This window comes from Geotrypetes seraphini, chromosome 19 (assembly GCF_902459505.1).
Source record: "Geotrypetes seraphini chromosome 19, aGeoSer1.1, whole genome shotgun sequence".
In the NCBI taxonomy this organism is placed as follows: Eukaryota; Metazoa; Chordata; class Amphibia; order Gymnophiona; family Dermophiidae; genus Geotrypetes; species Geotrypetes seraphini.
In genome coordinates this window covers 21302306-21315839 of record NC_047102.1, presented here as the reverse complement: position 1 = coordinate 21315839, position 13534 = coordinate 21302306, and the positions used below count along the sequence as shown (strand labels likewise).

The 13534-nt window shown below is 48.4% G+C and overlaps 1 protein-coding gene across 1 annotated transcript in view; it reads left to right on the top strand.

Annotated features, from left to right (window-relative positions):
• SHPK (sedoheptulokinase) overlaps positions 1 to 13534 on the top strand; it is an 80806-nt gene that overhangs the window by 1435 nt on the left and 65837 nt on the right.

Below are 13534 nucleotides of genomic sequence, written 5' to 3'. Positions count from 1 at the left end.
CTTTCTATATCAATTCTTGTAAACCGTGCCAAGCTCTATTTCTGTGGAGATGATGCGGTATACAAACTTAAGGTTTAGTTTAGTCCATTCCTGTGGATTTAACGCGTGACCCACGGTTTACCACGGTAAATGGTATCAAACCACACTCTCAAAACGTTTACAGCACAGCAAACACATAAATCATGTGAAACACATGGAGCTATTTAAGAGATCTTTATATGTTCCCTGGGAGTATGACAAACGGGCATTACCATGCACACAATTTAAAGGCTTTCACTGTGAAAATTACCACGAGGTAGGAAAAAGCCTCAGATCCCCTCCTCTACTGAACCAACTATTAATGTTGTAAACAAGGGAAGGCTAAACAGGGTAAACTTAAATCACTGGCATAAAAAAACATCCTCGTGTAATATTTCACTAAAAAAGCCTTGTGCAATGCAAAAGGGTCTCCAGATTACCAGAAATTCACCAGAAAAATGAGTAAATATCTATTGGCAAATAGTGCTCAGATAATCACAGTGGAGCAATGCTCATTTAAGTAGAAAAAAGGCACACAACATATCAACAATGGCCAGCGTTTCGCTTCTAATAAGCTGCTTCAGGACATACAGGTGGTTTAAACTTTCACTAGAGCTCCAGGTTAGAACATGGCGGCTCCTCAAACACCCTAGTGTTATCAGCCAGACTAGTTTTTTGAACAAGTTTCTATAATAACTTGAAGTAAAGAATAAGCACTCACTATTTGATGATTTCAAGGCAGTCCAACTTTGTTGCAGAATCTTCTCACTCTACAAGCACATCCTATCCAAGGGGAAGCTGGGAGTGTGTCCACACACTTTGTGGAGAATAACACTGTGCTTCAGACTTAGATACTGAACCTAAGCTATATTAGGCTAATGGAAATAAAGGGTGAAAACCTAGTGAGAGGACAATGTTAGACCCAAATTTTCATGCAGCCATGTGGTCTCACAAAATGGATAGTGATCTTTCCCAAAAGCTAAAGAAGGGCGGGCATTAACTCTCTGGTTGCAGCCTGGCTCTCTGGGAAAAGCAGAGCATTAGGGTTTCGTGTTCCCTGCCGCCGTGGTGTGTGATCCATGGCCGTGTTCCAACCCGGTGGCAGGGAACATTTTGGCCACTCCCCTCCTCCCGCCCTCACTCATCATGGAAGCCAGGCAAGCTCACTCCCTGCCCGTGTCCTCGGCAGGGAACACACCTCCCACCCTCACTCGCCGCTGCCACTGATGCTGATCCTCCTCTAAAGAGCAGCCTGCGATGGTGGCCGGCTTTAGCAAACCTCGCAGGCCGCTCTCCAACCTCAGTAGCACATTCCCTCTGATGCACAGGATCGCATCAGAGGGAACGTGCTACCGAGTTGGAGAGCGGCCTGCGAGGTTCGCTAAAGCCGGCCACCACGATCGCAGGCTGCTTTGAAGAGGAGCAGGCCAGAAGACGCCGGGATGGAGGGAAGGTAAGAAGCGGATCAATACTGGCGGCCAGGGGGAGAGGGAAAGGGAAAGGGGGCTGCTTTGGGGGGAGGGGTGTGCTGGGGGAGACAGAAGGGGCCATGGAGAGATAGGGAGAGGGAAAGGGGGCTGCTTGGGGGGGGAAGTGTGCTGGGGACAGACAGTTTTGCTCTGGGGGGAAGACAGAAGGGGCCATGGAGAGACAAGGAGAGGGAAAGGGGGCTGCTTTGGGGGGGAGGTGTGCTGGGGACAGACAGCTTTGCTCTGGGGGGAAGACAGAAGAGGACCATTGAGAGACAGGGAGAAGGAAAGGGGGCTGCTTGGGGGGGAAGTGTGTGCTGGGGGCAGACAGCTTTGCTCGGGGGTGGGGGGGAAGACAGAAGGACACAGACAGCAGCCAAGGAGAGAGAGATAAAGAAACACAGACAGACAGACACATCTATTCTAGCACCCATGTAACGGGCTTAAAGACTAGTACACATATACTTGTTTTATTCAAGAAACTGGAAAACTGCCCTCATGAAATGGGGGCAAACATTCCCTGCCTGGTATCAGTAGATACCACTATTACCATTTAAACTTAATAATACCACACAGTCTTGTTAAAGTCCATAAGTCACTGAAGCTTGACTTGTTGACTTTTGGGTTGCCTTGACAACTCCAACACATGGCAGAACTCTCTCTGGCAGTCTTGCAGGAGCTGTAATTAGAGACTGACAATAAAGACAAACAAACAACATAAAAGAGAGTTGCCTTGAGTCTCTGGGATGGACAACAGTTCATGACATCCTCATCTTAGGTTCCTTCACGATTCAAGATCACTTCCATGACTGGTCAGATGAAGGTCTTCACTGTTCCTTGGTTTCCCAGGAAGTTCTAAGTTACTCTTGGTTAGCTGAAGTTCTGTTTCTCTGATGATACTTGGCTCCTGTTTGTCTGGTGTTGTATCAGCTGGCTGATGCGTTGAAGTCACACTGTGGATCAAGCTTGCTATGGGATGTGCAGTTGTTTAACAGCCTTTAAGGAATCTTTTCATCTCTCTCTTGTTGCATATCTTTTTTTTTTTTTTTTTTACTGACACTTTATTGATACAAAATGTAACTCTTTTTACAATCACATAACAAGGCACACTGTGGGTACTTCAGTACACCCGGCAGTCACATCAAATACAAAGTACCACCCCACCCCCAACAATCCCAATAACTGTAGTGAAAACATCTCCAATCATGAATAAGAGTAGTGGCGTCTCTAATCTTGAAACATAAGAACATAAGAATTGCCGCTGCTGGGTCAGACAGTGGTCCATTAAGCTCAGCAGTCCGCTCATGCGGCGGCCCTCAGGTCACAGACCAGTGCTCTAAAATGAGTCCAGCTTCACTTGTATACGTCCCAGTTTAGCAGGAACTTGTTCAGCTTAGTCTTGAAACCCTGGAGGGTGTTTTCCCCTACAACAGACTCCGGAAGAGCGTTCCAGCTCTCCACCACTTTGGGTGAAGTAGAACTTCCTTACGTTAGTACGGAATCTATCCCCTTTCAACTTTAGAGAGTGCCTTCTAGTTCTCCCTACCTTGGAGAGTGTGAACAGTCTGTCTTTATCTACTAAGACTATTCCTTCAGTCTTTTCAATGTTTCGATCATGTCTCCTCTCAGTCTCCTCTTTTCAAGGGAGAAGAGGCCCACTTTCTCCAATCTCTTACTGTACGGCAACTCCTCCAGCCCCTTAACCATTTTAGTCGCTCTTATCTGGACCTTTCGAGTAGTACCGTGTCTTTCTTCATGTACGGCGACCAGTGCTGGACGCAGTACTCCAGGTGAGGGCGCACCATGGCCTGATACAGCGGCATGATAACCTTCTCCGATCTGTTCGTGATCCCCTTCTTTATAAGAACATAAGCAGTGCCTCTGCCGGGTCAGACCACAGGTCCATCCTGCCCAGCAGTCCGCTCCCGCAGCGGCCCAAAAACAGGTCAAGACTTGTCTGAATCATCAGAAGGGGCTCCCTTGCCACCTTGGTTTCTCATTTAAGTCCTGCCTTCCTATCGAAGTCCTAGCCCTCCGGTCTTGCACATGCACGACCAGGTTGGTTTATACTCATTACTTGGTTAACTTCCTATACTTGTGTTACATCCCAGCTCCTCCCTCAGTATCCCACGATCCTTTATCCCTCAGGAATCCATCCAATCCCCAAGGCAAGACAAATCATGGGCTGCATACGAAGGGGTTTCGTCAGTCGTAAGGCGGAAGTCATTATGCCATTGTATAGATCCATGGTGAGGCCCCACCTAGAATACTGTGTGCAATTCTGGAGGCCGCATTATCGCAAGGATGTGCTGAGACTGGAGTCGGTGCAAAGAATGGCCACCCGGATGGTCTCGGGACTCAAGGATCTACCATACGAAAAACGGCTTGACAAATTACAGCTATACTCGCTCGAGGAGCGCAGAGAGAGGGGGGACATGATCGAGACGTTCAAATATCTTACGGGCCGCATCGAGGCAGAGGAAGATATCTTTTTCAAGGGTCCCACGACAACAAGAGGGCATCCGTTGAAAATCAGGGGCGGGAAACTACGAGGTGACACCAGGAAATTCTTTTTCACTGAAAGAGTGGTTGATCGCTGGAATAGTCTTCCACTACAGGTGATTGAGGCCAGCAGCGTGCCTGATTTTAAGGCCAAATGGGATCGGCACATGGGATCTATTCACAGGGCAAAGGTAGGGGAGGGACATTAAGGTGGGCAGACTAGATGGGCCGTGGGCCCTTATCTGCCGTCTATTTCTATGTTTCTATGTTTTTGAATCCTTGTACCGTACTCTGCCTGATCACTTCCTCCGGTAGCGCATTCCAAGTGTTCACGACCCTTTGGGTGAAAAAAAACTTCCTTGCATTTGTTTTGAACCTGTCTCCCTTCAGTTTCTCAGAATGCCCCCTCGTATTTGCTGTCCCCTTCAGTCTGAAGAATCTGTCCCTATCCACCCTCTCTATGCCCCTCATGATCTTGAAGGTCTCTATCATATCTCCCCTGAGCCTCCTTTTCTCCAGAGAAAAGAGCCCCAGCCTATCCAGCCTCTCGGCGTATGAGCAGTGTTCCAGCCCTCTTACCATTTTCGTTGCTCTCCTTTGGACTCTCTCAAGTACCACCATGTCCTTCTTGAGGTGCGGCGACCAATACTGAATGCAGTATTCCAGATGTGGACGCACCATCGCTCGATACAATGGCATGATGACTTCCCGTGTTCTGGTTGCTATGCCCTTCTTTATGATGCCCAGCATCCTGTTGGCTTTTTTCGAGGCTGCTGCGCACTGTGCAGATGGCTTCAGTGATGCATCCACCAGCACACCCAAGTCTCTCTCGAGTCTGCTGTCTCCCAACAATACCCCCCCTAATTTGTAGCTGAACAACGGGTTCTTTTTCCCTATATGCATGACCTTGCATTTGTCCACGTTGAAGCGCATTTGCCATTTGTTTGCCCAGTCTTCCAGCTTGTCCAGGTCCCTTTGTAGGTCCTCACACTCCTCCCTGGTCCTAACTCTGCCGCACAGTTTGGTATCGTCTGCAAATTTTATAACCTCACACTTTGCCTCCTTTTCCAGGTCATTGATGAATATGTTAAAGAGTAAAGGCCCCAGCACCGATCCCTGTGGCACACCGCTCGTGACTCCCCGCCAGTCAGAATATTGACCCTTTACTCCAACCCTCTGCAGTCTACCCGACAGCCAGTGCTTGATCCATCTGTGCACATCCCCTCCCACCCCGTGGTTCCACAGCTTCTTAAGTAGCCTTTCATGTGGCACCTTGTCGAAAGCCTTTTGAAAGTCGAGGTAAATGATATCTATGGGCTCCCCATTGTCCACCCGACTGCTTATTCCCTCAAAGAAGTACAGAAGGTTCGTTAGGCACGACCTTCCCTTACAGAATCCGTGCTGGCTTGTTCTCAGTAGGCCATTCCTCTCGATGTGCTCGCAAATGCCGTCCTTGATCATAGCTTCCACCATCTTCCCTATAATTGAAGTCAGGCTCACCGGCCTGTAGTTCCCGGGGTCACCCCTCGATCCCTTCTTGAAGATGGGTGTGACATTTGCCAATTTCCAGTCCTCTGGCACCTCACCAGTTTTCAAGGATAGGTTGCAAACATGTTGGATTGTGCCCGCTATTTCCTGTCTTAGTTCCTTCAGAACCCTTGGGTGGATCCCGTCCGGGCCCGGTGATTTGCCGCATTTTAACCTGTCTATCTGTTTGAGGACATCCTCCCTACTTACCTCTATGTGCTCTAATTTTTCAGCCTGTTCCCCACTCATGAGCTCCTCTGAGTCTGGTATATTAGATGTGTCTTCGCTCATGAAAACCGACGAGAAGAACGTGTTCAACCTCTCAGCTACCTCTTTATCCTCCTTAATCACTCCCTTCCTGTCCCCATCGTCCAACGGCCCTACCTCCTCTCTCGCTGGTCGCTTCCCCTTAATGTAACTGAAGAATGCCTTGAAGTTTTTCGCCTCCTTGGCCAGCCCCTCTTCGTATTTCCCTTTTGCTTTTCTAACCTCCCGGTGGCATTCCTTTTGGCATTTCCTGTGCGCCTGGTGATTTTCCTGGTGGTTGGGTCCTTTTTCCATCTCCGGAAAGATACTTTTTTGTCCTTTATCGCCCTCTTTACTTCTATTGACATCCAAACCGGGTCCTTTGATCGCTTGTTCTTGCAGCCTTTCCTGAAATTGGGGACGTACATTCTCTGTGCTTCCTGCAGGGTGTTCCTGAATAGGGTCCAGGCGCTTCCCACAGTCTCCATCCTAAAGATGTTTCTGAGCTTCCTCCCCACCATTTCCCTCATAGCAACGTAGTTCCCTTTCTTGAAGTTCAGCGCAGTTGTTGCGGTCCTCCTAACTATGGGTGTCCCTCTTTCTAATGTGAATCTGATCGTGTTGTGATCACTGTTGCCTAGTGGTCCTCCCACTTCTACCCCTCTTGCAGGCCCCCCTAATCCGTTTAGGATGAGGTCAAGAGTAGTACCCCCTCGCGTCGGTTCTTTGACTAGTTGCTCCATGAAGCAGTCCTTCACAGCTTCTACAAATCCTGTCTCCCTAGTGCAGTTGGAGTGACCCGTACTCCAGTCTATCCCTGGGTCCCCCATCACTGTTACACTTCCAGTCCTGCACTCCTGTCTCAATTCCGCTTCCAAGTCGTGTCCGACTCCCTCTGGCGTACCAGGTGGTCGATAGTACAGCCCCAGTTTTATGCCCGCACCCTTGTTTCCCGGTAATTTGACCCACAGTGATTCCAGCCCCTCTGCCTTCGTTGCCATATCCATCCCAACTGAGTGGATAGAGTCCTTTATATATAGTGCTATGCCTCCCCCCTTTTTGTGGGTCCTGTCCCTCCTATAGAGCTTGTACCCCGGCAGCGCTACATCCCATTGATTTTCCTCTGTCCACCAGGTTTCTACAATTCCAATTATATCTAGGTCCTCCCCCTTGGCGACGACTTCTAGTTCACCCATCTTGGCCCTGAGGCTTCTTGCATTTGCGTATAAGCACCGCAGGTCCCGTCGTTTTTCTTCCACCTCTGCATTTACCTGGGCCACTTGCCCTTGGATTTCTGGCAGTTTTCCCGCTCTCTGTGTTTCTGCTTTACCCTCAGCCTTTACCCTCTTAGCTTTCAGCTTCCCCACATTCCTGCCACCCCACTTTTCCGCTTTTCCTCTGGGATTTCTAGCCCTACCGGCCCCCTCCTGGGCTGTCATCCCTTGAGCCTCTGTTTGATCCCCCTCGCCTTGTGGTACCTCTATATTACCCTCGGCTTTCGCCCTTATGCCACCCAGTCCCCCTGTGTCCCCATGCCCCTTAGTCTTCTCCCAGCAAGCTCCCTTTACCTGATGTTTCCCTCGCTGTCTGATTTGTAGATCTTCCGGTCCCTCTGTTTCCTCCCTGCAGTCAGCCCGTTCAGCATCTGTTCTGGATGCTGTTGTCCGAAGCGTCAACATCAGATCAGCTGTCGGCTTTCCCCCTCTCTTCAGTTTAAAGCCCTCTCGATCTCCTTCCTCAAATTGTTTGCCAGTAGTCTGGTTCCCGCTGTGCTCAGGTGCAGGCCGTCCCGCCGGTAGAGCTTGCTCTTTCCCCAGAAGGACGTCCAGTTCCTCACAAAGCGGAAGCCCTCCTCCTGGCACCAATTCCTCAACCATGCATTCACAGCTTGGAGGTCTGCCTGCCTCTTTGCATCTGCTCTCGGTACAGGCAGGATCTCCGAGAATGCTATCCTCCGTGTGCTCCACTTCAGCGTTCGTCCCAGGACCCTGAACTGGTCAGTCAGTGCGTCCATGCTGAAGTTCCTCCGGCTCACATCGTTTGTTCCGACGTGGATTATTACCGCAGTCTCCTCTGTCTCTGCTCCGTCCAGGATCCTCTCGATCCTATCAGTGATGTCTCGTGTCTTGGCCCCTGGGAGACAAGTCACTAGCCGGTCCTCTCTTCCTCCAGCTACGTGACTGTCTACCTCTCTCAAGATCGAGTCTCCCACCACAATAGCAGACTTCCCTTTCCTCAGCAATCTCCTCTGCCTTAGGTCTGTGTCTTCGGTGTAGTGTGGTGTCTCTCCCTCGGGGTCCTGGTGAGTCACGGTCTCCTCCTCTTGCATTGTCCCTCCGTTAGGTCCTTCCCCGGTATCGCCTTGTGGATCCTGGGTCTCATCTACCGACATCCGTCTGTGCTGCTGCTGATCCCGTTCCTCCACCGTCTTATAGGCCTCCTCAATGAATCTCTCGAGGTCCCTCACCTGGTCCACAATGGGGCCTGCTCCATCTGTGTTCTGGGTAGACCAGCTCATCTCTTCTGTGGTGCGCAGTTCCTCCAGTCCCTCTAGCTCCTGGACCCTGATCCTCAATCTGCCGACCTCCATTCATTCCTAGCATTCTGTTTGCCCTTTTTGCCGCCACAGTGCATTGTGCAGACGGCTTCATCGACTTGTCGATCAGAACTCCCAAGTCTTTTTCCTGGGAGGTCTCTCCAAGTACCGTTCCAGACATCCTGTATTTGTGCATGAGATTTTTGTTACCAACATGCATCACTTTGCACTTATCCATGTTGAATCTCATTTGCCATGTCGCTGCCCATTTCTCGAGCTTGATTATGTCACTTTGTAGATCTTCGCAATCCCCATGTGTCTTCACTACTCTGAATAACTTTGTATCATCAGCAAACTTAATCACCTCACTTGTCATACCAATGTCCAGATCGTTTATAAAGATGTTGAAGAGCACGGGTCCAAGCACAGAGCCCTGCGGCACCCCGTTGGTGACACTCTTCCAGTCTGAGTATTGTCCATTTACCCTCACTTTCTGTTTCCTATGCTCCAGCCACTATCTTTCAAAGGAACCTATCCAATGTCTTAAATAGGCTGTTAAGTGATACATTTCATACCAGCCATCCAGTTTATGAATCACTCAAAGTCCACTCCAAAGAGGACAATGGTTTCCATGTTGATGGTGCCACCACTCTGGCTGCTGTGAGACCAATCATACAGAACTTATCTTCCTCTCCCTCTACACCAGCTAACAGAAAGTTCAGCAGTGCATTTTCCATTTTGTCAGCAGCTTTCCCAGAATCTGGGACATCTGAGCAACTTTTACCTAAAACCCCCCACTTTCCCACATGTGTAAATATGTGCCCTTCACCCCATCTCCAACAACTCCTAGTATTCCCCACAGATAAATGGCTAAGCTGAACTGGGGTACAATACCAACGAAAGAGCACCTTGTACCCATTCTCTACTACAGTGTATAAGCCAAGTACCCCCTAAGCCTAACAAATACCAACCGAGTACACCTGCCCAAGCTCTACTCCAGATTCGCCCAAGCTCTGCTCCTGACCCCACCCACATCAGTGTTTTCCCTAGCAACTTTTCGCAGGGTGCTCCACCCAGCTAACTGAAGTGAGCGCCCGGCTGTGAATTTCAGACAGTCTGGAACGGCACATGTTAAATAGTGAAACCACAACTGCCCTTCAAAATCTAGTCAATGGGACAGTACTGGCTACAGTGGTTCTCATTACAGGAGCTCACGAATCTCTCCGCTTTGCTCAAATAGTCCTTTGTATTTCCGGTAACACTTATTTTCCGCTTCTCTCCGCCAACCAAATCGGGAAGAACTTGTCAGGCATGCGCGGCGGAAAGCCACTCAAATCAAAAAGAAGTTGGACACTACGGCGCGGGAGTCTGTTATTTTTGTGCACGAGTTAAGGCTCAGAGGAGCGTCTGTTGCTCATTATAGGGTGGTTTTGTGGTACGATTGGTTATATGTCCGTGCTCAGGGAGAGTTAAAAAAAGAATGTGAGCGAGTTTGGGGGGGAGGGCTCTGGTTGATATTACAGGGGAAAGGGCATATGAATTCATTGATAACTTTTTAAAAAACTTCAGAGACACTGGATCTGGACATGGGGGGTAGGGGAGAGAGGAGGAGAGAGAAAGACAGAAAAGGACCTTGAGGAGGGGCGGGAAAGCAGACTTAAACCAAAAGGGAGGGGGAAGACAGGGCAGATGCTAGACTAGAAGGGTATAGAGGGAGAGAAAGAGACTGCAGAGAGGGGAAACACCCTGAACTGAGGAGAGAGATATGCCAGGCCCTCGGAAGGTGGAAGACAAAAAGAGTGAGAGAGACAGAAAGACCTGGAACAAAGGTGGGAGGACTCAAAATGTTAGCATAAGGAAGATAGAGGGAGAAACCTGAAACAAAGGGGAGGCACATGTTGAACTTGGGGGTATATAGAAGGGAGAGAAAGAGACTGCAGAGAGGTGGAAAGATTCTGGACCAAGGAGGGAGGGAGGGAGGAAGGAAGGAGAGACAGAGAAAGACCTGGAAGAAAGGAGAACAAATGCTGGACATTGGGGAGAGTTGGGGGGGGGGGGAGAGTTGTAAGCCGAAGAAACACAGAGAGACAAAGACGGACCAAAGGGGCAAACTACATGGGCCATTTGGTCTTTATCTGCCATCATCTTTCTACATCAAAACAAAATGTCTTAAGATCCATAACTAACAGACCTCAGTGGTGCAGCCTGTATGAATCAAGCTTTACACATACAAGCAGTGGGCACCAAAATGGTCATCAGTCTCATAATACTTTATAAATACTTCAAATATTTTTTTTGTATTTTAAATAATTTCACATAGAAAAATACTTTTAGAGTAGAGTAATACTCATCTTAGTCTACGCGGATGAGGGTTAGTACTCTGACATAGGACTATGTTTCGCCTGCAAAGGCTGTATCAAGGAGTTCCCCCTTTAGTCAGCAGACTCATGCTCCCCCGCGTCAATCAATTTAGAATTTATTTATATCCTGCACTATTATCAGCTTTTTAAAAGCTAACCACTGTGGGCTGAATATTGACAAAATTGCATGTTCAGTGACTCAGCAGTGCATACAACAATGTTCATGGTTTGTGTCTTTGCCAGTTTTATAAAATTAGAGAAACATATCTATTCTTTAAAAGTGTTCTTTCTCTAGTTTAAAGGAAGGTAAGTTTGTCCCAGGACAAGCAGGCAGCATATTCTTGACATGTGGGTGACGTCATCTACGGAGCCCCGACGCGGACAGCTTTTCAAGCAAACTTGATTGAAGATTCAAGTTTGCTGTGCTGCACCACGCATGTGTGTGCCTTCCTGCTCCACTAGAGGGCGCATCGCCTCCTCGTGGTCTTCAGTTCTAAAGTTTCCGCGGAGCCAGAAAGTCCTGTTCTTTTTCACTCCGTTCAAATGTGCCTTCTAGTACCGCGGCTTTGTTGTTTTTCTTTTTTTTTTTATTATATTTTTATTGTTTTCAACTTAAATTTCAAGTATTACACTTGTACAGAAAGCAAGAATAGAATGGATATCAAATACAATAGTAATATAATTCCTAAGTTAACAAATATACTATTTATGCTCAAGTCCACAAATTAAGATCCAAGAATTAAAGAAACTTGGCGAATAAAAAAAAAAAAAAAGAACAGTAATAATAACAGAAAACTGAGAGCTATAGCATTGAGATAGGGGTCACAATATCTAAATTATAGGGCTCAAAGATTGTTAACATTCAGACGAGACATAGCCACGAAGTTGGTCAGTTGTGATGGTTCAAAAAACACATATTTAAACGTACGATAATATACAATACACTTACACGGATGTCTCAAATAAAAAGTTGCCCCCAACGATAAAACCCCAGGTTTCAAAAGAAGAAATTCACGGCGGCGCCTTTGCATCTCCCGTGCCAGATCTGGGAACATTAATATTTTATAACCAAGAAAGCTTTTTTGTCTATTTTTAAAGTAAAGTTTTAACAACCATGTTTTGTCAATTGGCAAAGCTAAAGTGATAATCATAGTGGCTGGTGATGCTAAATCCTTCTCAGATGTTTCTAAAACCTGTGAAATATTTAAAGGTTCTTGATCTGAAGATTTTACTTACCGCGATGCCGAAGAGACGGGGCCGGAGTGCCGCTTCTGCCTCGCGGCGTCCTGGAGCCCCGGGTCTCGGAAACATACAAGAACTTCTGAGGCGCATGCAAGAGGCCACAGCGACGTCGGATGGCGGCCCGCAGAGGACACAGGGAGGCGAACCCGTTGTGGATACTCCTGGGCCCGATACCACGCTGAGCCCTGACGTTAGGGCACCGCCCCCGCAGCCCCAGACGACCAGCTCTCCCAGGGGCGGGGAAACCCCGGATTCACTGGTTTTCTCCTCTCCAGAGGCAAGGAAGGATTTACTGGAGAGCTTGGAGGTTGGGGCCCACCTTTCCAGGGCCCCCATGGAGATGTCTGGGGGAACACCATCTCAATCTGAGGGGGAAGGACAGAAGACTCCCCTCGAAGGACTTCAGGACGGTGAGCAATTTACACTTACACAAACTCCAATTGTACTGATTAAACCTGCAGTAGTGACTTTAGACTCTATTTGGGACTTAATGGCTGGTTTTGTTAAAAATATTACTCCTACATTTCAACAAATTGAAGAGAAAATTAAGGAACATGATAAGGAACTGAAGAACTTAAGAGAAGAAACAAATACTTCTAATTCATCAATTCAAAAAATAGAAAAAGAAATTGAATCATCGAAACAAATTCAAGAGATCTTAGTTAAAGACAATATTAACCTAAGGAAGAAGATTGAAATGCTTGAGAATAACTCACTTAGCAATAATTTAAGGTTAATTAATTTTCCAAGACTCGAGTTAGTAATACCTAGAGATATGCTTAAGAGATATCTAATGGAAAATTTAGAGATATCCGAGGATTCATTACCACCATTTTCAAGGGTTTATTACTTGCCTGATAAAGAACAAAATCAACAACCAAAGGCTTTGTTGTTTTTCATTGGAGTCGCTATGCGTTTTTTGTTTCCTGCTTGTTTTATTGTTTTAGCGTAGTTTGCGGTTTTTTCGGCAACCGGGGGTTCCCGGGTTGTCGTGGCCTCGATTGGCCGCGGCCTTTCTTTTTGCTTATGTCCTGGCCCTTGTCCGGGTATAAAAAGTGCACCCGGTGTGATCGGCTTCTGTCGATCACCGATCCTTATCGGTGGTGCATCTTGTGCCTGGGGGCTGACCATCCCACTGACTCCTGCCCCCGGTGCGCTACTTTCCAGGCTCATGCTCTGCGCCGCCATCGGGCTCAGATGGCGGACCTTTTTGCCATGGGGCAGCCCTCGGTCTTGGCCTCGACGTCAGCCTCGGCTTCGGCCCTGGCCTTGACCTCGAAGTCCTCGGCTCCGGGTAAGTCCCCTCTTCCTTCTTCAGGTTCGACGCCAGCGAAGAAGTCATCCTCGGGGGCTCCGGCTGTGCAAGGGGGGGGTACCCTGCCCCTGGCCCCAGCTAAGCCCTCCAAGCCTTCGGGGCATGCATCCACCACGCGGGAATATTCGATGTTGAGGTCGCCCTCGGTGGAGTGCATTACAGCGCCCGATATGCCTTCGATGCTGTTGGTGCCTGTTTTTCAGGAAATGCTCCGAGCCATGATATCCTCGGAACTCTCCTCGGCGTTGGCCCGCCTGCAACCGGCCTCGACCTCGCGTGCGCCGGACCAGCCTGAGCCTCGCGTCGAGGCCCCTCAGGG